Genomic DNA, 25,100 nt, shown 5'->3' on the forward strand with positions numbered 1-25,100 from the left:
CAGTCCATTCCCATCCACTCCTTCCCAACCCTTTATGCTTCCATCCCTGAACCCCCATTAGCCTCAAATCAGTGCAGCCTTTTTCCCTTCATCCTTGACCTGTTCCTGATCCAGCCACTGCTCCTCATCACCATTACTGACAACCGGCTCTCCACAGATGATACTGCTTCCCCTGCCACTCCCTCCAGAGAGGGCTCATCTTTTTCCAAGACTCACTGGGAAAGGGAAAGGAGTCAGTTTTCTTCTTGATCCACAATACTGCTTTCCCACCACCCCCATCCTTCTTTCCCATGTTTTGAAGCCCATATCATTCTCTTCTACCTCCCACTCCAGTTACTAGTCCTGGTCATCTATCACAATCCAGGCTCCACCTCCAACTTTCTGAAATATTTTTATCCCTTTCTCACCTTCTCTCTCTCCTTCTCCATCCCTACATTGATCCTTAGGGACTTCAATGTCCATGTGACTGTTCCTGACAACCCTTTTCCTACCCACTTCCTCTCACTCAACTCCTCTGACCTCCTTCTTCACCCTCCATCCCACCTCACCCTGCCCATTCATAAACATGGCCACAAGCTTGATTTCATCATTTCTAATCACTGTACAGTCCTACCCCCAACAACTCTGAAATTCCTCTCTATCCAATCACAGCTGCCTCACCTACGTTTTCACCCAGAGGCACTCTTCCTGCAAAATCTGCCATGTTCTCCCACAGAGACCTCCGACATTTTAACCCCCTCCAATTGTTTAAAGTCATAATGCCCCATCTAAACTCCATACCCAAACTACCTTCTCTCGATGCTCAAATCAATGCCCTCAACACTGAACTCTACGTTGAACTCACCTACCTCAGTTCCCTGTTCCTCCACTGATCTCATACCACTAACCTGCAGCTCTGGATGATCCCCACAGTACACTTCCTCCACTCCTTTGCACGAGCTGCAGAACACTCTGGTAGAAATCCAGACAGCAAGTCTACCTCATCCATCTCAAACTAATCCTCACCTGCTTTACCTCTGACCTCTCATCCAAACAGCAATGTTCTTTCTCCATGATCTGACTTCCAAGATCAATTGCCAGTGTCAGGAGTTTCAGAGGTTTTACTCCCTCCTCAAACCCCCTGTCTGCCCACCCCCACCATCTCTTGCCCCTGATGACTTCCTCCCCCTGTCCTTACCCAGCCTTTCCTGTCACTGTAGGCAATGCCACTATCCTCCCTATCTCATAGGCCTGTAACCTTGGCATTATCCTCAACTAATTTCTCTCATACAACCTACATTTTCAATCTGTCACAAAACCCTGTCAATTCTACCTTCACAACATCACTACAATCAATCAGTCAATTAACCAATGGTATTTTTTGAGTCCTTAGTGTGTGCAGAGCACTGTTCTAAATACTTGGGAGAGTACAGTACAACAGAGTTAGTAGAGAAGCAGCATGGAGCAGTGAATAGAGCATGGGCCTGGAAGTCAGAAAGTTGTGGGTTCTAATCTCGACTCTGCCCCTTTCTGCTGTGTGACCTTGGGCAAGTCACCTCATTTCTCAGTGCCTCAGTCACCTCATCTGTAAAATGGGGATTGAGACTGTGAGTCTGCTGTGGGACAGGAACTGTGTTCAACCCAATTTGTTTGTATCCACCCCAGCTTTCAGTACAATGCCTGGCACACAGTAAGCACTTAACAAATACCACAATTATTATTATTATTAGACACGTTCCCTGCCAACAACGAGCTTAGAAACTAGAGGGAGAGACAGACACTAATATAAATAAATAATTTATAGACATGTACACATGTCCTGTAGGGCTGGAGGGTGCTAGAATCCACCCTTTCCACTCCATCCAAACTATATTATGCTGATCTGAGCACCTATCCTATCCTGCCTCAACTACGGCATCTGCCTCTTCGCTGACCTTCCTGCTACCTGTCTCTCCCCACTCCAGTCAATATTTCACTCTGCTGCCCAGATCATTTTTCTAAAAAACATTCAGTCCACATCTGCCCATTCCTCAAGAGGCTTCAGTGGTTGCCCATCCACCTCCATATCCAATAGAAACTCCTTGCTCCTTACTTCAAAGCACTTGTCCTGTCCTAGCTCACCTCATTGATCCTCTCCTACAGCTCAGACCACACTCTTCACTTCTCTCACACCAGCTTGCTCACTGTGCCCTGATCTCATCTATTTAACCACCTGCCCCTTTACCATGACCTCCCTCTGGCCTTTAACTCCCTCCCACCGAATATATATCAGATTACCATTCTCCTCACCCTCAAAAACTTTACTAAGGTCACATCTCCTCCAAGAGGCCTTCCCCAATTAAGCCCTCTGTTCCATGAATCTCTCTCCTTTCTGCATCATCTCTGCAGTTAAATCTGTACTCTTTGTGAACTTGGTGTACCCACTCTCAGTTCTACGTCACGTATGTACATATTGGTAATTTATTTGTATGTCTATCACCTCCTCTAGACTGGATCATTGTGGACAGGGAAAGTGTCTCCAAACTCTGTTATATCATAATCTCCCAAATGCTTAGTACAGTGTTCTGTACACAGTTAATGCTCAGTAAAAGCTATTAATTGATTGATTGTTTAATAAGTTTTCCACACACTTTATTAATAAAATTGATAACATCAGGCATGATCTCTCTAAAAATTTCCCTGTTCCTCTCCAGTCCCTTCCACATCCTGCTCCATGTTTGGCTCTCCCATCTTTCCCAGCAGTATCTCAAAAGAAGATCTCTCACCTCTTCAAAATCTACCACTCCAGCTGCACCTCTGACTCCATTTCCTTGTACATTATCAAAAACCTTTCCCTCTTCTTCCCTCCCTAACCTCCATCTTTGACAGTTCATTTTCCATTGGCTTCTTCCCTACAGCTTTCAAACATGTTCAAATATCCCTTAACCAAAAAAATAAAACAAAACGAAACAAAAAAAAAGCCCCCTTGATCCAGTGGCTCCCTCCAGTTATTTTCCCATTTCCTTTCTATCATTCCTCTCCAAAATCCTTAAACGAGTTGTCTACACTCACTGTCTCTACTTCCTTTCCTTCCATTCTCTCCTTGACTCCCTCCAATCTGGCTTCTGTCTCCTGCACGCCATGGAAACTGCTCTCTGTAAGGGCACATATTAAAGTTTTTAGTACAGTGCTCTGCACACATTGTGCTCAATCACTTAATCAATTGTATATATTGAGCACTTACTATGTGCAGGGCACTATACTAAACTCTTGGTAGAATACAAATAACAATAAAACAGACACATCTCCTGCCCACAAAAAGTTTACAGTCTAGAGGGGGAGACAGATATGAATAAATAAATTCATATATAAATTTAATATGAATAAATAAATTACAGATATGTACGTAAGTGCTGTGAGGTCAGGGGAGAGGGTGGCGAATAAAGGGAGCAAGTCAATAAATACTACTATTGATCGATCAATTGATTCCTGCTTAATCTGTGAGTCCCAATTGGGGCTTAACTCTACCCCAGCAATTAGTATAGTAGTTGGCATGTAGGAAGTACTTAACAAATACTATTTTATCATTTACTATTATTATTATTTATTATTAATAACATCATTATTCACCCAAACTTATAGATGAACACTAATGCTAAATGGAACCTTCAACCCCTTAGCTGGCAAGAACTTCAATCATGCAAAAGTAGTTGCATTGATAAAATGATGAGGCACAAACCAGGTATATTGAATAATATCATAGCATGGAAGTCACCAAAAAGTCACAAATTACATCCATTTTGCTGCATCAAGAAAATTGCCCATTGTTGGGGTGGTTGATAAATGAGTGGGGTGACATGAATGGGTGGGGTGGGATGTTGTAGGCAGTGACACAGGAGTAAATGAAGTGTAACGGGTTGAATGATGATCATCATCATTATCATCATCCATAGTATTTATTGAGTACTTACTATGTACAGAGCACTGTACTAAACACTTGGGAAAGTACAATACAACAGAGTTGGCAGACATGATCCCTGCCCATAATAATAATAATAACAATAATAATAATAATAGTAATAATAATAATGGTATTTGTTAAGCGCTTACTATGTGCAAAGCACTGTTCTAAACGCTGGGGAGGTTACAAGATAATCAGGTTGTCCCACGGGGGGTTCACAGTTTTAATCCCCATTTTACAGATGAGGGAACTGAGGCCCAGAGACGTGAAGTGACTTGCACAAAGTCACACAGCTGACAGTTGGCAGAGCCGAGATTTTAATAGTAATAATAATGGCATTTAGTAAGCGCTTACTATGTGCAAAGCACCACTCTAAGCGCTGGGGAGGTTACAAGGTGATCGGGTTGTCCCACGGGGGGCTCACAGTCTTAATCCCCATTTTACAGATGAGGGAACTGAGGCCCAGAGAAGTGAAGTGACTTGCCCAAAGTCACACAGCTGACAGTTGGCGGAGCCATGATCAACTTACAGTCTAGAGGGGGAGACAGACATAAATATAAATAATAATAATAATAATGATAATAGCATTTGTTAAGAGCTTACTATGTGCCAAGCACTGTTCTAAGCGCTGGGGGGATACAAGGTAATCAGGTTTTCCCACACAGGGCTCACAGTCTTAATCCCCATTTTCCAGAAGAGGGAACTGAGGCATAGAGAAGTTAAGTGATTTACCCAAAGTCACACATCTGACAAGTGGCAGAGCTGGGATTAGAACCCATGACCTCTGACTCTCAAGCCCGTGCTCTGTCCTCTGAGCCATGCTGCTTCTCTTAATAAATCGAATAAATGATTTATAATACATAATTCAAAGAAATGTACACAAGTTCTGTGGGGTTGATGGTGGGGCAAATATCAAATGCACAAATGTCACATATCCAGATTTATAGACAACATGGAAAGAGAGGGAGCCAGGGGAAATGAGGGTTTAATCGTGGAAGGCCTCTCAAAAGCGATGTGACCTTAATAATTATAATTGCTGAAGGCAGAGGAGAAGGAAGAGGAGATTATTTCTAAGGCTAATTGGATTGGACAAGAGCAAGATATTCTGATCAATTCCTAAAATAGAGTCAAAACCACAAACTAAGAAGAGCCACCTTTTCCTTTCCATCCAGACCGCTACCACGTTAATACAGTCACTCATCCTATTCCTCCTGGATTACTGCATCAGCCCCCATAATGACTTTCCAGCCTCCTGTCTCTCCACAATTAAGTCCATATTTCACTCTGCTGCCTAGATCATTTTTCTACAAAAATGTTCAGGCCATGTTTCCCGGCTCCTCAAGAAACTAATTGGTTGCCCATTCATCTCATCAAACAAAAACTCCTCACCACTGGTTTTAAAACACTCAATCACTTTGTCCCCTCCTAGCTCATCTTGCTACTCTCCTACTCTTCCAGCCTGCACACTTCAATCCCGTAATGCTAACCTTCTCACTGTGCCTTGATCTTCTCTATCTTGCCGCCAGCCCCTCACCTATGTCCTTCCTCTGGCTTGGAATGTCCTTCAGCCTCAAATCTGACAGACAACTACTCTCCTGCACTTCAAAGCCTTATTGAAGGCACATCTCCTCCAAAAGTCCATCCCTAAGCCCCCCTTTCCTCTTCTCTCTCTCCCTTCTGCATCACCCTGACTTGCTCCCTTTGCTTATGGCCCCTCCCACCCTCACAGTATTTAGGTACACATCTGTAGTTTATGTATTTACAGCAATGTCTGTCTCCCCATCTAGACTGTAAACTCACCGTGGACAGGTAATGTGTCTGTTTATTGTTGTATTGTACTCTCCCAAGCACTTAGTACAGAGCTCTGCACACAGTAAACACTTAACAAATACAACTGAATGAATGAAGAGCGAAAGAGGAGAGCCTTGAAATGTGGAAAGCAGCAATACCAGAGTGACAAGAAGACAAAGGGGACAATTTTCCTCCTGGGATGGGTAGATAAGGGTTTTCCAAGCAAAGAAATCATGATAGCTGAACTGGCAATGACCTGTTGTAAGGACTGTTCAGAATTTCAACCAGAAATTCCACTAGGCAACGCTGCTTCATAAAATAATCAGGTTGGACACAGTCTCTGTCACTTTCCTACATGGGGATCACAGTCCAAATCAGGAGGAGGAGGAGCCCCATTTTACAGATGAGGTAACTGTGGCCCAGAGAAATTAAGCTATTTGCCCAAGATTACATAGCCGATAAATGGTAGGGCTGGGATTATAGCCCCAGTCTTCCTAATGCCAGGTCTATGCTCTAGTGAGACCACAATGCTTCTCTACAGTGAATAACAATAATGGCATTTATTAAGTGCTTATTATGTGCAAAGCACTGTTACTCAGCTGATTGTCATGTTAATTCAGCCCTTAGGGTGAGAACTCAGTGAGAGGACACTTAGCACATGGCCTCAATCCATTCAAATGGCTGGGGCTATTGGTATACATCATTATGCCTGGCACAGTATGATAAAGTGAATTATGACTTTAAATATGAGAGTTAGATATTAGAAAGCATTGTGTTTTACAATTATGACCCAACACTATGTGTAATGTCTTCCAATGGCCTGTGTTAATAATATCGGGATCATAAATGTGAAACATATTCTTTCCATAGGTTGATTAAGCAAGCCTATTCCTACTTAAATGGCCTATGGATAGTTAATTGCATCCCCATCCAGAGGGTTCTATACATACATTTAATTAATTCCCATTGGCAAGTTTTCCCCATATTCATTCATTCATTCAATTGCATTTATCGAATGCTTACTGTGCAGAGCACCGTACTAAGTGCTTGGAAAAGTATAGTACAACAATAAAGAGTGAAAATTCCTGCCCACAATGAGCTCACTGTCTAAAGTGGGTGTTTCTATGTGGTGCTTTTATTACCAAAGCACTTTACGTTATTTAGAAAACAGCAGTATCAGTATTTTTTAGGTGCTTACTGTTTGCAAAGCACTTATACTAAGCACTGAAAAAGAATGCAACAGTGGGAGTTAGGTAGGGAATCTGGCCCATAAATAGAAGAAAGGAGGAAGGGGATTGGTGACAGACACTTCAAGAAATAATTAAGAATACAAAAATAATATAAAAACTGAGGATAGATATAAAAATTGAATAACATAAAAACCATAGCCAGAGCAAGACTCCAATTATGCCTTCAAATTAGACCAAAGAGACAATTTCATTTACAAAGAAAACATCAGATACATATAAAGCAGCATCAAAAAGGTCCGTTTTAATATACTTCATTCATTCATTCAATCATATTTATTTAGCACTTACTGTGTGCAGAGCACTGTACTAAGCGCTTGGGAAGTACAATAGACATCATCATCATCAATCGTATTTATTGAGCGCTTACTGTGTGCAGAGCACTGTACTAAGCGCTTAGCACTGTACTAACATCAAAGCAAGTAAACAGCCATCAATATAAAAATAGAATTATAGATACATGTAACCAAAACAAGTAAACAGGTATCAATATAAATAAATAGAATTATGGATATGTGAATATATACGTAAGTGCTGTGGGGCAGGAAGAGGGTGGGAGAGCAAAGGGAACAAGTCGGGGTGATTCAGAGGGGAGGGGTAGCTGAGGAAAAGGAGGGCTTAGTTGTATTTCCCTGTGATTATCTCGGTGTGAGGACATATGTTGAAAAATATTAGTATTGAAATTATTATATACATTGCATATTTACATTTCATTTCTTCTTACAGGTATATTTATCTGTTAAACAACCTATTTTTTCTTTGCTTAGTAAATAATGCCATAGTGGCAATGATAAGAATAATAAGAATGAACAAAATTTGGGGGTGCCATTGTGATGACCAGTTCTACTGCAGAAGGGAGGAGGAAGCCAGGAGAGTCATTTCATTGTGCCCCTCCATGAGGAAAGGGTAAACATTTAGCTGAGCCTATGAGAGAGGGATTGGAAAGGGAGTAGAGGGATCCAACCATCTTGGAAGAGGAGGGCATAGTGAGCTTTGTACCTGGGAGAGCAGGACAAAGGGAGAGCTTGTGTTCTAGGCCCTGCACAGACACAGGGTACAGGGAGGGATCAGAGAGGATCCTGGATTGGGATTTGGATACTCTGGAGTTGGGGGTCCAATGGCTTGTACTCCAGAGGATCGAGGCTCCTACCCCAGAGAGGGAGAAAGGATATCCTGTGCCTGGACAACTTGGAGAGTATGAGACCCAACACAGGGATATCCTGAAAGAAGAGAAACAGCATTGCCTAGTGAAAAGAGCATGGACCTGGAAGTCCGACGACCTCGATTTTAATGCTGATTCTGCCATTAACCTGCTCTGTAATCTTGGGTAAATCACCTTTCTTCTCTCTACCTCTGTGCCACCTGCAAAATTCAGATTTGATACATTTTTTTCCCTCCTACTTAGACCATGAGCCCAATGGTCATCTTCTATCTACCCCATCACTTAGGACAGTGCTTAACACATAGTAAACACTTAGCAGTTAGCACAGTTATTGAGAAGGGGAAGAACTAGGGGAACATGAGCCCCACGATGCTTACAGGTAAGTGCAGCAGGTACTGGGTTGGGAAAAGTATGAGATCCAGGGAAAGGTGGCTTGAAACAGATATGTTTTCATTGTTACCTTGTCAAGAAACGATTAAACAATGTCGACATCTCAGAACTCAGTGACTGCCTTTAGTAGGAGCCAGAAAAGAAGCTCTGAATGCTTGGGAGAATCGTGGAGCTGGGGGACCATGGAACTGAGAGAAACTGCTTTCTCTATGAGCTTTCTGCTGCCAGCCCTACAAAGTGGGTAGTAGACTAGTCCCTGATTACCTCTTCACGTCTGGGGAGATTCTTGGGCTTCAGTCAATGGGTGAGGGGAGCAATAGAGGTACCGGGACTTGGGGAGCACTGATTTGGTCCCCAAAACCTGAATTAGAAGAACGGGAGAAGTAGAAGACTTTGGGACACAGTGGAGAATGAGTGAGGTCCAGGAGCTCCTAAGGTGATTCCGGAGGCTTTTTGGCAGGGATTTAGGACTGAGAAACTTCAGTAATGTCCCAGTTCACCCTTAAAGAAGTAGGAAAAACCTGGACTTCTGAGTGAAAAGAAATGATTCATTTCATACGCATAATTAAATAAAATACAAGAACAGACAATAAAATGCTTGCTAGGGACTACAACTACATTGAGACTGTTCATTTTTAGAAATACCACCTCTGGAAATTTGAATTTCCAAAAACGGAAAACAACATTTGAAAATTGAAGACTCTTTGATGTGACATTTTAGGTAAATGGCAATTAGATCTGCAAGGCTGTGGAAGCACCTCTGTGGATAACTAGAAACCATTTTTCTAATCCTGAGTCTCATTGATGATTGGCCATGTTCATAATAGTCACAGTGAAGGTAATTTGCAATGGGATTAATAAAAATGATTTTTTACTGCTACGTAATCTCAAGTGCTGCAATGTTCAGTTCAAAGAGGTTAGAAAAAAACTATAAAATCATCAACTATTGGAATAAAATTATGGAAAGAAATGTATTTCTCCATCTCTCTCCCCAACTTTGTCACTCTTTCCCCTCCCCTGTTTCTCATCGAGAATTCACATTTCACTTTTTAAAAGGAAATACTTATCAATCACAAAGGGTCTCTTTTTCCATTTAAATAATTATAATAATGGCATTTGTTAAGTGCTTACTATGTGCAAAGCACTGTTCTAAACACTGGGGAGGATACAAGGTGATCACGTTGTCCCATGTGGGGCTCACAGTCTTAATCCCCATTTTACAGACAAGGTAACTGAGGCTCAGAGAAGTTAAGTGACTTGTCCAAGGTCACACAGCAGACATGTGGGGGAGCCAAGATTAGAACGCATGACTTCTGACTCCCAAGCCCGTGCTCTTTCCACTGAGCCATGCTGCTTCTCTTATACAAGAGACCAGTCTCTATGAGACACTCTATAAACAGAAGGGAGTTGGGCTTCCCAGCAATCCCTTACTAGCAATTCTTCCACTGATCTAGGTCCATGACTATAAGTAAGGCAAGCCTAATTACACACCTAGCCATTGAGGCTTGGAGGAACACTTATATGGCAATAAATGGTCTTGACGGTACCATAAGAGCCTCCAAATTAATATAAGCCAACCAAACAAAAGTCTCCCTTTTTGTGGACATATCTGGATATGAGGATCAGACTGGTCTCTGGCAGGAGGTGTTTGGAACAGATGAGAATATTAATTTGGTCCAAGTCAGATTGGCTTCTCCTCAAAATGGCAGAAGTCACTTCTGTTCAAGTCCAAATTCAAATGCAAATGTACTAAGTAGCTTTATCTTTACTTTTCTGTTCCATGAACTCTCCCCAAACCAGGTACTCACCTCCATGCCTTCCTGCTGTGGCTGGACTCTCCTATGTTCTGTATATGCTTTTATGACTTTTTTGTAGTTCCAATATGGTGAACCGTAGTTGGTGGGCCATAGCCAAGATTGGTGGGAAGGGGGGAAAAGAAATGGTTGTGGAGGAGAAAGGGACAGAGGAGAAGGGGACTCAAGGGAGGAGAGGTCTCACTGGAGATCTCCCTTGCCCCATCTTCTTCCTCTTGCACCACCAGTTCTTGCTCTTCCCCATCTAGTCTGCTAACCCCGACCTCAGCTCATTTTCATCGTGCCCACGGAGGAGAAGAGAAAGATGCCCAGGGAGGGGAGGTCAGCAGTGGTGGTGGGATCTGTGTGGTGTTGAAGCTATGGAGAGGGAATGAAATGGATTCAGATTGGAGGAAGCTGCAGGGGCAACGTCAGGGAACAGCTTCAGGATGTGAAAGGCTGCAGAATTCCTGGGTATGAGGGAGCTCATATGGGCATGAATGGAGTAGGGATAGACCAGCTGAAATGAGAATGATAATATAGCATCAGATCCTCTCACAGGTAAGCAGGTCACAGGAATCTCTCATAGGTCACTGTCATGCCTCACTGTCATGCCCTAAAAGATGCATAGTAGCTGCAGATATGGAAGGAAAAGGGAATACCTTTCTCCTGTCTCCCATAACAGAGGGTAAGTCTCTCAAGGGCAGAGTTTGTGATTGTTATTCTTCTTGTATGCTTCCCGAGTATCGTAGTACAGTTGCCTCCACACAATAAACACATATTAAAGAGATGATTTAGCAATGAACAAATGATTTAATTGGAAAGAGAAGTTCCAATTTTCTAATCCATGGAACAAAATAATATTATTCTAGACTCTGGAGGTAAACTAAAAATATTTGCATCTTTCTTCTTACAATTCAGCAGAACATGTGGTTTCCATGTAATTTGCCCATAACAAATTACAGCACCTTGTGGTGTAATTGAGAAGAACATACTTCTCAAATCCTTTTGCAATAAACTTCTTGGCAGCCAATCAGGTCCTCCCTCCAAGTTAACTACTTATATTGTTGATCAGGCTATAAAAACAATAATAATAATACTGAAAATAATGATAAATGTGTTTTTGTTAAGTGCTTAGTATGTGCTAGGGTGGATATAATGATGATGGGATTTGTTAAGCGCTTACAATGTGCCAAGCACTATTCTAAGCACTGCAGTAGATACAAGGCAATCAAGTTGTCCCATGCAGGGCTCACAGTTTTATTCCCCATTTTCCAGAAGAGGTAACTGAGGCACAGAGAAGTGAAGTGACTTTCCCAAAGTCACACAGCTGACAAGTGGCAGAGCTGGGATTAGAATCCATGACCTCTGACTTCCAAGCCCATGCTCTTTCCACTAAGCCACACTGCTCCATAGTCAGGTCCCACATGGGGCTTTGGAATCTCCATTTTGCAGTTGATGGAACTGAGGCACTGAGAAGCTACATGACTTCTTCAAGGTCAGCAGGAGACAAAGGCCCGAGTTCTTTCCACTAGGCCATGCTCCTTCTCTCACAGTAATTTCTGTAAATTCTAACTCAAAATGTTTGACAACAAGCTTTTTATGATGAAAACAGTTGATGGAAGTCTGAGAAGAATGCTGATGTTCTGCAATCAAAACCTCATTTTAGGGTCTATTATCAAGCAAACTTTCCAGAAACCAGCATTTCTGATAATCCACATTCGAGAGTAATATTAAATATTGTTAAAACCCTCAGCCAGAGGAGTTTGAATGACTGATATATTTTGGGGATCCTAGAGCCTACCAACTAATACCATACTTACAAGCTGTCACTGTCAGTAGCATAGAAAACCTCCTTCTGGCATCAGTGCTTGATAGATGAACCAAGATTTTCTTAATTGACCTTTGTCCAATGCTCGAAGTCCTCTCCCCTCTCAGGGTCACACCTGAAGAGTTTACAGTACACTACCAGTCTCGGCTATGGGACAGAGTCTCAAGCAGAGGCCTGCCCATTCCATTCCTAGCTTGGGCAATGGCTAGTGAGTGGAAGGCAATCTGCTCCAACTCAAAACTCATCATGGTGGGCAGCAGCGGCATGAGAGAGAGATGAAGGTGATGACTCGAGTTTACCACATGGAAGATGGCAATGGTAAATCACTTCTATATTTTTACCAAGAAAAATCTATGGATACGCTACCAGAATGATTGCAGATGGAGAGCAGGGAGTTCTGGGAGAGATGTGCCCATGGTGTCACTAAGGGTCGGAAACGACTCAATTGCAAAAGACAAGACAAGAAATCCTCTGTGTCGCTCACTCCACTCTAGCCCTATTGATTTTGTCTTCCTAGTACCTCCCTTTTCCAATCATACCATCCATTATATTATACTATACTATTGTAACAGTAGTAGTAGTAATAGTAGTTATTGTTTATTGTAATATTTGTAGAGGGACCATTCAGTGCAGCAGACTGTACATGGTGCTTGACAAGTATAGAATAAAGAAATAGCACACTCCTTGACCACAAAGAGTTTTCATTCTAATGGGTGAAACATAAAAATATTTGCAGCTGTCAAAGTAAATAATTGAATACAATTGGAAAGACACACAGAAATACTGAGGATAGGTATTCACAAGCATTAGAGTTGGCTGGTGGGTTGATGTGAAAAAGGCTGCTGGTAAATAATTTGGGAAAGGCTTGTTGGGGACGTGGGGAGAGCTGTGGTGTATTGTATTGGGAACAAAAGGAGATTCAAGCCAGGGGAACACTGTGAGCAAAAAGACAGAACAGGGACAGTCAAGAGTGAGGGACAACCTCAACCTTTGGTGAAAAATCAGACTTAGTTTTGGAATGTGCCATTAAAATAAAACTAAACATTTATTTCAAATTTTTAAGATTGCATCTTATTGTAATTTTTAATTATAATTCTCACTGTGCCTCGTTCTCACCTGTCCCGCTGGCAACTCCTGGACCACATCCTACCGCTGGCCTGGAATGTCCTCCCTCCTCAAATCCTCTAAACAATCACACTTCCCATTCAAAGTCCTACTGAAGGCTCACTTCCTCCAAGAGGCCTTCCCAGACTAAGCCTTCCTTTTCATTCATTCATTCATTCATTTAATTGTATTTATTGAGCACTTACCATGTGCAGAGCACTGTACTAAGTGCTTGGAAAGAACAACTTGGCAATAGAGACAATCCCTACCCAAAACAGGCTCAGAGTCTAGAAGGGGGAGACAGACAAAAAAGCAAAACAAGTAGACATTCATCAATAGCAACATCCTCTCCCATCCATGTCACCCCAACTCGCTCCATTTACTCCCCTTTCCCTGCCCCAGAGCACATGTGTATGTACGTACATATTTATAATTCTATTTATTTGTATTGATACCTGTTTACTTGTTTTGATGTCTGTCTCCCCCCTTCTAGACTGTAAGTCCAGTGTGGGCAGGGATGTCTTTATTGCTGAATTGTACTTTCCAAGTGCTTAGTACTGTGCTGTGCCCACAGTAAGCACTCGATAAATATGATTGAATGAATGAATAATTGCATTGTTAACGGTTTGTAGAAAGCAGCAGAAACATTTAGCAAATTAGATGGTAAAATTAGCTGATTATTCATTGTCCATTGTTAAATAATAATATGCAGATATTCATTATTATACCAAAATGCTTGTGCTGTGGAAAGTTTATCTTTTATACTTTGTCGAAATTGGCTAAAGGCTATGACACAGTGTATTAGAGGTTTTGATGCTGTTCCCTTCACTCTTCCTGTATACAGAAAGCAGTGGAGAGCATGACTGTTGGGCCATGTTTTGTCTGAAGCCACACTGTGATTATAGGAGCCTTCGGTTGACAATATTATTTAGTAGCTGATCCAGGAGTACTCTGGCGAGGATCTTACTGATAATGGAGAGAAGCAAGTTACCTTGATTACAGCATTCAAATCTTTCACCTTTCTTATGAAAATAGAGATGATGGTAGCAACTTTGAAATCCTGTGGCATTACCTCAATCAATCATATTTATTGAGCACTTACTGTGTTCAGTGCACTGAAGTAAGTCCTTGGGAGAGTACAACAGAGTTGGTAGGCATTTTCCCTTCCTACAATGACCTCAATGATCCAAATGTTACTTCCTCCTACTTAGTCTGTGAGCCCCATGTAGGATAGAGACTGTATCCAGCCTGAATAGTTTATATCTTCCCCAGTGCTTAGTACTGTCAGTAAGCACCTAGCAAATGCCATTATTATTATTACTATTGTTATCATGAATCTTTAAGTACTTAAACAGGGCATCACCGCTGCATTTCTTGATCTCAGCAGATAGGCCATTGGGTCCACGGTGTTTTTTTCATTTTTCAAGGCTTTAGCTACTGACATTGCTTCCATAGTAGTTAGTAAAAAGGCCATGTCTTCACATTTTCTAATACTGTGTATGTTTTGCAGAGCCTCATCTTCAGTAGTAGCAGGTGTGTTGAGGAGAACATCAAAATATTCTTGCAATTGATTCAGGATTCTCTCCTTGTTGGTAATGACACTAACACCATCTGCATTCTTTGGAGCAACTGTGATAATAATAATAACAATAATAATAATAGTATTTGTTAAGCGCTTACTATGTGCCAAACACTGTTCTAAGTGCTAGGGTAGGTACGCGTTTATCAGGTGAGTCCACAAGGGGCTCACAGTCTTAATCCCCATTTTACAGATGAGGTAACTGAGGCACAGAGAAGTTAAGTGGCTTGCCCAAGATCACACAGCTGACAAGTCGCGGTGTCGGGTTTCGAACCCATGACCTCTGACTCCGAAGCCCAGGCTCTTTCCACTGAGCCATGCTGCTTCTCCGTGATAGTATGGACAGGGCCACAAAATGTCTTTAGTGCATTGTAGAAGTTGGTGGGTTTTTGGCAATATGCACAGTCCTTATTTTCTTCCTCCTTGGCATTCCACCACTTGCATTGCATGTTTCTTTAATTTCATAAGGCAAACCATGTCTCATATTTCCAAAAGCCTCACTTCAGTCCAGAGGCCACAAGATGTTGCCAGTGCCATCGATTCTTCTCAGCAAATTGTTTTTTTTATTTCTGAATCATTTGCATCAAACTAATATTGGGGCTTTCTCTTGGCCACATCCAAAGTACTGAATGGCCTGGAATACAGCATCCTACACATACTGTGTATTTGGGGAATTTCAGCTTGATTTTCTTTTTTCAACAAAGATTCTATAACTGCAAAGCCTTTTGTGGATATCATTCTCCAGGAGATTAATGTACACCTGCTGGATGACTTAGGAGTGAATTTGGAGCATATGAAAAAAAAGGTCTCATTCTAATCCACAGCATGGGTCTTGTGATCTATACACTTTGGAAGTCCCTCTGCCGCATTTTAATATAATCAATAAAATGCTACTTTAAACTATGGATCCATCAGGGATGTTTTTCTTTTGTCAGGTGAAAGATGGTGTTTGTGATTGCAAAATGGTTCTTGGCACATTCACTTAGCAAGAGTAGGCCACTGCTGCTGAGTTTGCCTATCCCAAGTGTCCTTATTGCTTGGACATCCCTTCTGCTACTACTCCCAGTGAGATGTAGTGTTGAGGAGAGGTGGTGAGGTATATGGTGAGGTAATTATGCCAATAAGTACTTTGGCACTCTCATTCTTCCCTTTCCCTGCTTCAGATGATCCCACTTAATGTAAATGTTTTGTAGCTTGTCATTAGTTTTGTAACTGCCAGTATGCAGAGAAGCAGCGGGGCTCAGTGGAAAGAGCCCGGGCTTTGGAGTCAGAGGTCATGGGTTTGAATCCCGGCTCCGCCACTTGTCAGCTATGTGACTTTGGGCAAGTCACTTCACTTCTCTGGGCCTCAGTTCCCTCATCTGGAAAAAGGGGATTAAGTCTGTGAGCCCCACGTGGGACAACTTGATTACCTTGTATCTACCCCAGTGCTTAGAACAGTGCTTTGCACATAGTAAGCGCTTAATAAATGCCATTATTATTATTATGCTTCTGCACCTGGTTACTCCTAGTCAGGTAGCAAAACTTAAACTATGAGCTCATTCCATATGAGGTGTATTTACTGTATTTAATCACATAATTGTCCCAGTGTAGGGAATTAAGTGTAGCAATAATGAAAGCAGAAGACCACAGAGAAGAAAAAAGGAGGAAAGGAGGGAAGAAGGAAGAGAAATATAAGAGGACACTTGAGGGCACCTGAGACTGAATCTTTTATTTTCATTGCCTTCTCTCAAATGTTCAGAACAATCAGAACTCAGTGAATTAAGGTAAACCCCTCTTCCTTTATGTCTTCCTACTCAGCCAGCTTGCCCAGATTTCAAAACAGAAAACTTCTCACAATGGGCTCTATCCTATTCTTACTACCATATGTGTGCCACTATCACTGCTAACAAAAAAGTTTCTTTTAATTATGCCAGTAAGCACGCTGGTCTTCTCATTTTCCCTTTTCCCTTCTTCAGATGATTCCACCGATGCAAATGTTTCATAGCTTGTCATTAGTATCAGAACTGCCAGTATGCTTCTGCAGCTGGTCACTTATAGTCAGATAGGAAGTCTCTGAATAAGTCTTAAAAGCCTTATTAAAATCATTTCTCCTCCAAAAAGCCTTCTCTGACTAAGCTCTCATTTCCCCTACTCCTTGTCCCCTCTGCAACACCCTTGCACTTGGATTTGTACGATTTATTCACCCCACCCTCAGTCCTACAGCACTTATGTACATTTTGTACATATGTATAATTCATATATTGTAAACTTTTAATTTATATTAATGTCTGTCTCACTATCTAGACTGTAAGCTTGTTGTTGTCAGGAAATATGTCTACAAGCTCTGTTATATTGTAGTCTTCCAAGTGATTAGTACATACAGGTTTTTTTTGTTGTTGTCTGTCTCCCCCTTCTATACTCTGAGCCCATTGTTGGGTAGGTACTGTCCCTGTATGTTGCCAACTCGTACTTTCCAAGTGCTTAGTATGGTGCTCTGCACACAGTAAGCACTCAATAAATACAATTGAATGAATGAATGAATGAATTTTCTGCTCACAGTAAATGCTCAATAAATGTGATTGATTGATCTCCTCTTCTTATTGTCCAGAAATGGACATGCATTACCCCTTACCCCTCATGTATTCTAATCCTGGCTCCACCACATGTCTTCTGTGTGATGCAACTGAGGTCTTTGTACCTCAGTTACCTCATCTTTAAAATGAGGATAAGAGTGTGAACCCCATGTGGGATAGGGGCTGTGTACAGCCTGATTAACTTGTATCTATTTCTGCACTTAAAACAGTACTTGGGACATAGTAAGTGCTTAACAAATACCATAATAATAACAATTATTGTCATTATGTTAAGAAGTCGCTGTGTGCCAAGTGCTGGGGCATATAAACATTAATCAGGTCAGGCAAAGTCCCTGTCTCCCAGGAGGCCCACAGTCTAAGGCGAACCAGGTCTTTCATCCCCATTTTACAGATGAGTAAATTGAGGCACTGAGAAGTTATGTGACTTGCCCAAGATTACCCAGCAGTCAATTGGCAGATACGGGATCAGAACACATATCCTCTGATTCCCAAGCCCATGCTTTTTTCACTAGGCCACATTGCCTTTGAAGAGGGACAGCATCTCCCAAACAATGTGCAACTAGCACCTCCTCCATGTGCTGTACTTCATCAGATAACCTAATCTAGTTTAGTGCTGTGATATCAACTTGTACCTGGCCAGTTCTTGTGATGTTATAGCTGTATTTTCTTATAGGCAGATGAATATTTTCACTATGTGCAACAATGTTCCTGATGTTCCATGGCATGATGATTAATTTCTCAGTATAAGTCTCTTCTCTTTTTGTTTTGACACTGCAAAATCGCAGCTCAACAGTCAAGGTTCACCAGTAAACTGGGTTTGGTTGAGGCAGGGAATTGTTTAGGACATCTTTTCTAGTCCTCTTTCCCCCATTTTAGGGGAGCAGTGAACTCCTAAGTAGGGATGTCCAGATATCCAGATTGCTGTTGAGTGGGTGGGGTGCCTCTTAGATGAACATATGACTAATATCCTGAAGCACTTGTATGAGGCCATTTCATGTAGAGGTATGAGGCATTCCACCATCAGTAGGACTTGTTTCGATGGTTTCTCATTAGGGGTGTTGGTTTGTGCTGACCATCCCTTCTTCTCTTGCCCAATCCATTAACAGTTTTTTTTCAGTAACGGTGTATTCTGTAGCCATGCCCACCCTATAACCAGTAATCTGTGCTTTGTCAGTATATGAGTTGTGCACTGTTGTTGAGTGAGACTCCTACTCCCTTCAAAGCCCTACTGAGAGCTCACCTCCTCCAGGAGGCCTTCCCAGACTGAGCCCTCTCCTTGCTCTCCCCCTCCTCCCCTTCCCCATCCCCCCCACCATATCTCCTTCCCCTCCCCACAGCACCTGTATATATGTATATATGTTGTACGTATTTATTACTCTATTTATTTATTTGTACATATTTATTCTATTTATTTAATTTTGTTAATATGTTTTGTTTTGTTCTCTGTCTCCCCCTTCTAGACTGTGAGCCCACTGTTGGGTAGGGACTGTTTCTGTATGTTGCCAGCTTGTACCTCCCAAGCGCTTAGTACAGTGTTCTGCACACAGTAAGCGCTCAATAAATATGAATGAATGAATGAGACTGTCCCTTTCACTGTACCAGTCACTGGGATCTTTCTTGAAAAACCAGATGTGGCCTGAGAAAAAGGAACAGAATATCTCTGGGGATTCTCTCAATGGCAGACCCTCTCATGCCCATAACTGATTTTTAGAAAGAATTGAAGACCAATAGATGTAGAATGAGGGAATACAACATATATATTGAAAGTTGTTGAATGGGAAGAAGTGATTGAATCAGAAGTGAAATATACTCAACTACATTCACCATTTGACACCATCTTAGGCCTCTGGGGTCTCTCACCCTTTCTGAGCCAAAGAGAGAAACACAGCAAGAACTACCAGTAATGTGGATGGTGGAAGCTGAGGAGATTCCAGAAGCAGTTAAGCCCAAGATTTGAATGCCCAAGCATTCTATGTATAGAAATCCAGTGACCTTAATCCCACCCTCCTAGATTTTGATTAATCACAGCTGCTGATTGATCATGTTATAGTCCTGCACAAATGGGCCAAACTCTGCAACAAAGTTCAGGAGAGAAATTCCTACAGTTAACCACCACACACTTCCACCAGCTATGTCAGAATCATCAAGGGCTATAGATCTTGCTTCAGAAGGAAAGGCTATTGCTATTCCTGATTCCTGTTCCTATCAGGCTCTTCCTGAAAGGCCTGATGCTATTCCTGTGGAGATCCATAAATATGGCGGGCATGGATAGAGTCTGGGAGTCATAAAGACCTGGGTTCTAATCCTGGATCCACCATTTGCTGTGTGACCTTGAACAAGTCACTTCACTTCTCTGTGCCTCAGTTCCTTCATCTGTAAAATGGGGGTTAAGGCTGTGAGCCCCATGTAAGACATGAACTTTGTCTAACCTGGTTAGTTTGTAGCTGCTCATTCATTCATTCATTCAATCGTATTTACTGAGCACTTACTGTGTTGCAGAGGACTCTACTCATCACTTGGGAGAGTGCAATACAACAATAAACAGTCACATATCCTGACTACAATGAGCTTACAGTCTAGAGTTGGGGAGACAGACATCAATACAAATAAATAAAATTATATATATGTACATAAGTGCTCCAATGCAGGGAGGAAGTGCTAAAGGAGCAAGTCGGCTAGACAGAAGGGAGTGGGAGATAAGGAAAAGTGGGACTTAGTCTGGGTAGGCCTCTTGGAGAAGATGTGCCTTCAATAAGGCTTTGAAGCAGGGAAAGTAATTGTGGGATTTGAGTAAGGAAGGTATTCCAGGCCAGAGGAAGAATATGGTTGTGGTGAGACAGGAGAGACTGAGGCACAGGGATAAGGTTAGCACTAAAGGAATGAAGTGTGTGGGCTGGACTGCAGAAGGAGAGAAAGGAAGTGAGATAGACAGAGGAAAGGTGGTGGAGTGCTTTAAAGCCAATGGTAGGGAGTTTTTGTTTGATGGATGGGCAACCACTGGAGCTTTTTGCGGACAGGATGAAATGTCCTCACTGTTTTTTGTAGAAAAGTAATCCAGGCAGCAGAGTGAAATATGGACTGGACTGGGGAGAGACAGGAGGCTGGGAGGTCAGTAAGGAGGCTGATGCAGTAATCTAGGATGAATAGGATGAGTGATTATATTAACATGTTAGCAGTTTGGATGGAGAGGAAAGGGTTGATTTAAGCTATGTTGTAAAGGTGGAGCTGACAGGATTTAGTGATGGATTGAATACCTGGGTTGAATGACTGAGAGGAGTCAAGGATAATGACAAGATTATGGGCTTGTGAGACGGGAAGGATGGTGGTGCCATCTACAGTGATGGGAAAGTCAGGAGGAGGTCAGGGTTTGGGTGGGAAGATAAGGAGCTCTGTTTTGCACATGTTAAGTTTGAGGTGAGTGGAGGACATGTGAGTAGAGATATCTTGAAGGCAGGAGGTGATGTGAAACTGGAGAGAGGGAGAGAGATCAGAACAGGGGATGTAGATTTAGGTATTATCCTCATAGAGGAGGCAGCTGAAGCCATGGGAGTGAATGAGTTCTCCAAGGGATTAGGTGTAGATGGAGAATAGAAAAGGACCCAGGGTGGGAGGCAGAGGAGGAGCCTGAAAAGAAGACTGAGAATGAGTGGCCAGGGAGATAACGAGGAGAGGGCACTACCAGTGAAGCCAAGGTTGGATAATGTTTCCAGAAGAAGGGGTTGGTCCACAGTGTTGAAGGCAGCTGAAACGTTGAGGTGGATTAGAATGGAGTAGAGGCCCTTGGATTTGGCAAGAAGGAGATCATAGGTGACCTTTGAGAGGGCAATTTCTGTGAAGTGAAGGGGAAGGAAGCCAGATTGGAAAAGCAGGGGGTGGTCCAGGAGAGAATTGGAGGAGTGGAATTTGAGGCAGGAGGTGTAGAAAACTCACTAAAGAAGTTTGGAGAAGAATGGTAGGAGAGGAATGGGGCGATAACTGAAGGGAGACATGGGGTCGAGGGAGGGTTTTTTAAGATGGGGAGACATGGGCAGGTTTGAAAGCAGTGGGAAAAAAGCCATTGGAGAGTGAAGGATTGAAGATGTCTGTAAGGGAGGAAAGAAAGGAGCGGACAAGAGTTTTGATAAGATGCAAAGGAAACCGGTCCAAAGCACATGTGGAGGTGGGGGCTTTTAGGAGGAGGCAGGAAATCTCCTCTAGAGACATTGCTGGGAAGGATGGGAGAGTTGAAGAGGAGGCCAGAATGGGGAGGGACTGAGGAGGGATGGGGCAACTTTAGGGACCTCATACCTGATGGTGTCCATTTTCTTAATAAAGTAGGTGTCCAGGTCACTAGGGAAAGCGATGGGGGAGGTAGAGGCTCAGGGAGTCTGAGGAGACAAATGACTGAAAAAACTGAGGGGGTGATGGGCATGAGTGTCAATTAAGGTAGAGAAATAGTTTGCTGGACACAGGAGCAGGCAGAGTTAAAGCACTCAAGGATAAACTTGAAGTGGACAAAGTCAGCCTTATATTTAGATTTCTGCCAGCAGTGCTCTGCAGCTCGAGTACAAGAGTGAAGGAGGCAGACTGTGCAGGTGATACAGGGTTGTGGGTTAGTGGTACGAGATCAACCAAGGGGTAGGGGAGCGAGTGGTACTCCAGTTCTTAGTACAGTGTCTGGCACATAGTGCTTAAAAAAATCTTGTCTTATGCCATCAAGTTGTTTCCAACCCATAGAGACACCACTGAAACATCTCTTCCAGAATGCCCTGCTCTCCACCTGCAATTGTTCTGGTAGTGTATCCAGAGAGTTTTCTTGGTAAAAATATAGAGGTGTTTTACCACTGCCTCCTTCCGTGCAGTAAACTTGAGTCTCCACTCTCGACTCTCCCCAATCCCACTTCTGCCCAGCATGGGTGAGTTTTGACTTGTATCAAATTGCCTTCTACTCACTAGCCACAGGCCAAGTTAGGAATGGAATGGGTATGCCTCTGTTTGACTCTGCCTCCCATAGCTGAGACTGGTAGAGTACTGGAAACTCTCCAGGTGCGACCCTGAGAGGAGAGCTTAAAAAATACCTTAAGAAAAAAGAAAGCTACCCGAACAGCTGTGCACAGTTTAGGAACTGAAAGAAGTGTCAATTGGCAGGTTGTACACCATGTCATAAAAAGGATTATAGTGCCTCATGTGATAACTATAGTAATGACACTAGTGGCATTTGTTAAGTGCTTACTATATGCCAACATTGTACTTAGTGCTGGAGTAGATACAAGATAATCAGGTTCCACATGGGGCTCACTGTCTAAGTAGGAGGGAGAATAGATACTGCGTGGCTCAGTGGAAAGAGCCCGGGCTTGGGAGTCAGAGTTCATGGGTTTGAGTCCCAGCTCTGCCACTTGCTAGCTGTGTGACTTTGGGCAAGTCACTTAACTTCTCTGGGCCTCATTTCCCTCATCTGTAAAATGGGGATGAAGACTGTGAGCCCCACGTGGGACAACCTTGATTACCTTCTACCCCCCCACCCCCCGCGCTTAGAACAGTGCTTGGCACATAGTAAGTGCTTAACAAATACCAACATTATTATTATTATTATTATTATTATTATTGTTATTGTTATATTGAATCCCCATTTTGCAGATAAGGGAACTGAAGGCCAGAGAAGTTAAGTGACTTGTCCAGAGTCACACATTAAGCAAGTGGCAGAGCTGGGATTAGAACCCAGGCCTTATGTCTCCCAAGCCCGGGCTCTTTGCACTAGATCATGCTGCTTTACATGGGAAGCTATTATGGGATATCTCTCCTGGCTGCTGCTGGGAAGGTTCTAGTCAGTCAAGCTATCCCATGTGCTTAGTACAGTGCTCTGCACAGAGTAGGTGCTGGGTTATGATGGAATGAGTGATTCACTGATTGGTTGATTGACCCATCGAAACTGCTACTATGCTGAACCAAGCACTTCCTGACAGCAAAGGATAAACATGCTAGACTAAAGGTGACTTTAAGTACTACATAGCAAGTAATTCTAGTCTTTATGCTCCTGACTTGCAGCCAACTATAAACTTCTAATCTTGGCCTCTTCTTGTATAATAGTATCACTCCTAGAGAGGTTTAGTTTAGAGAACACAGAAACAACAGTTCTCTGCAAGACCCCTTCCCAGGAGGCCTCAGCACGTGGCCACAGGTCAAGGAACTGAGTGAGAGCCGTTCACATAGGTGGGGCTTTAACACATCTAGAGAAGTAGCATGGCTTAGTGGACAGAACACGGGCCTAGAAGTCAGAAGGACCAGGGTTCATTCGTGCATTCATCCATTCAATCATATTTATTGAGCGCTTACTGTGTGCAAAGCACTGTACTAAGCTCTTGGGAAGTACAAGTTGGCAACATAGAGGGACGGTCCCTACCCAACAACGGGCTCACAGGCTAGAAGGGGTTCTAATCCTGCCTCTGCCACTTGTCTGTTGTGTGATCTTGGGCAAGTCCCTTAACATCTCTGTGCTTCAGTTACTTCATAGGTAAATTGTGGATTAAGAATGTGAGCCCAAAGTTGGGCAGCGACTATGTCCAACCCGGTTAGCTTGTATCTACCCCAGTGCTTAGAAAAGTACTTGACACATAGTAAACACTTAGCAAATACCATTATTATTATTATCATCATCATCATTATCTTTGTATGAATCCAGCCCAAGATGATATAGTCAGTTCCTTTGATCCTTCTGAAGATGCTTCCTTGGGAGTGAATCATCATTAGTCCCCATGCTCTCAGCCAGGTTCCATGGCTTCTCTTTGGTGGTTAAGCATCCCTTGTCTCCAATGGTATTCGTTCATTGCTCTTAGACCCTCCTCCAGTGGTTGGTTAATCTCCACCTCATGGCCCGATTCACCATCTCGGAGCCACGTGAGCTGGAGGGCCAGGTGGTTACCCCAATAATAACAAAGCATTGGGGAAATGCTGGACACTAGGGTCAAACCCAAGCTGTGATGAGGCAGGGGTTGGACATGTTCCACAGTGGCAGCAGCTCCAGGAGAGGCCATGGGCTGCACTCCAGGGAAGGAGTTGAGAGATGGCACCATGGCACCTTAGCTTCCAGGTGTGCGTGGGAAAGGGGTAGCAGTCTTGGGCCACTGGAGCTGGCCTGGCAATGGAGCCAGGCCCTGAGACTGATAAGGGGTGGAAGAACACTGCGAGTAAGCACTGAGGCACCTGAACACCACAGACGTATTCCAAAGCAACAGCAACTCAGGCCCGCAGGGTGTGCCACAGGTGAGAGGGGACAGAGGGAAGGGTAGGGAATCATCAGCTCCCCAGCAGTATCATCAGCTCCCCAGCAGTGGCAGCTCCAAGCCAGCTCTCCACACTGAGGGACCCACCCTGCACCATGGGGATGACAACACAGCTCATATCCCCTTCCCCGCTGGGGACCATGGTTTGGAGTAGAGGGAAAAAACACCACGGCAGCCCAGGGATGCCCCATAGAAGCAGAAGGTCTATGCATGGGGCTTCATGGTGGAAGCAGCCCAGTGCTCAACTCTCTACCATAGAGCCCAAGCCTGAGGAGACCAAGGGTAAAATATTTCACAAAATATCAGAAGTTATGAGATTGAACCTTACCCATTCTTTCAGGTGGGCAGCTCCATGACATGTCAAAGCACACAATATCCTAACTCATTTTCCAGAGTCCCTAGATATACCTCTGGCATACTGGGCTACCATAAACAAAACGTAAGCCTAT

At 43.0% G+C, this 25,100-nt stretch overlaps 1 non-coding gene across 1 annotated transcript; it reads right to left on the reverse strand.

Moving 5' to 3' along the window:
- Positions 1–22,297: 22,297 nt before the first annotated feature.
- LOC119937393 lies at positions 22,298–22,435 on the reverse strand. Its single transcript, XR_005454065.1, has one exon. It is a non-coding gene; the product is annotated as a small nucleolar RNA SNORA7 (small nucleolar RNA).
- Positions 22,436–25,100: the final 2,665 nt, after the last annotated feature.

The sequence above is a fragment of the Tachyglossus aculeatus genome, chromosome 14 (assembly GCF_015852505.1).
Source record: "Tachyglossus aculeatus isolate mTacAcu1 chromosome 14, mTacAcu1.pri, whole genome shotgun sequence".
NCBI classification, from domain to species: domain Eukaryota; kingdom Metazoa; phylum Chordata; class Mammalia; order Monotremata; family Tachyglossidae; genus Tachyglossus; species Tachyglossus aculeatus.